The sequence below is a fragment of the Propithecus coquereli genome, unplaced genomic scaffold, assembly GCF_000956105.1.
Source record: "Propithecus coquereli isolate 6110/MARCELLA unplaced genomic scaffold, Pcoq_1.0 Scaffold126, whole genome shotgun sequence".
Lineage (NCBI taxonomy): Eukaryota > Metazoa > Chordata > Mammalia > Primates > Indriidae > Propithecus > Propithecus coquereli.
The window spans coordinates 5,722,135-5,723,220 of NW_012136747.1; positions in this window are offsets into that span (position 1 = coordinate 5,722,135).

Sequence of the window (1,086 nt, forward strand, 5' to 3'; positions counted from 1 at the left end):
TGTTGATTCTACCCAAGAGTCCTTCCCATCTGTCGTGGTTTTCAGACCCATAAAATCCTGGCAGACCCTAGGGTGATGAGGACAAAGGCTGATCTGGAAGCAGGTACCAAAACAATTTCAAGATCTTTGCCGATTTATAATGGCAGAAACCCGGGGAATATGTGTGGGAAGGAATTTTCAGGATGTTAGACCAAGGCAGAAGAACACAATGTTGGACACACTGAATCAACTAACAAGGAAGCGCTGGCGGGAGAGGTTGGATTCACTGTCAGATTGAGCAGCTGGGAGGGGCTCTCACCATGTGCTCAGTGCTGCAACCTGGACCCCAGGGCCCATTAAATAAAGTCAGTGGCAAGCATTTTCCTCGGTATATTATAGAGGAGGAAGTCCAAAGGCTTAGGCAGACGGGAATGTCGAAGTGTATTTATTGTGTGCAACCTGCACAATTTCCCCTGGGATAGTGCAGAGAATGCTGCCTTCGTTAAGCCTTTTAACAACACTTTGGTGTGACGAGACACAGTGGGGCCTGCTGGGGATGGAGAAGTCTGGTTCCAATCAGTCATCCCGGGACAGAGAGCTCTACCACAGTGCAGATGTGCAGCTGCACAGAGATAAAAATACTAGATAATGAGCATGCGGAATGCCTGTTCAGAGTGAACTGTTGTTAGAATAAGTCCATAACGACAAGACATAATTTCTAACAATGTGCAAGCACTTGCTGATTGCTAGCCGAAATGCACGGTTAACCTGTAAAATATAACTTACCAAAATCAGTTCAAAAGGAGGTAGAAATGCTAATGAAAAAGAAAAAAAAATGAGAATCTTTCTAGTGTTCCTTGGGGTTTTTTTTTGTTTTTGACATGGAATCTCACTATGTTGTTCAGGCTGGTCTTGAACTCCCAAGCTCAAGCAATCCTCCTGCTTCAGCCTCCTGAGTAGCTGGGATTACAGGTGTGCACCACCGTGCCTGGCTTGATGTTCATTTTAATCTGATGCCCAATTAAATACTAAGCCATAGAAGCCCACCTAGAAGTGGGACAGGCCCACCTCCTAGGAGAGGCATTTGCCTTGGACACAGATCCTTCG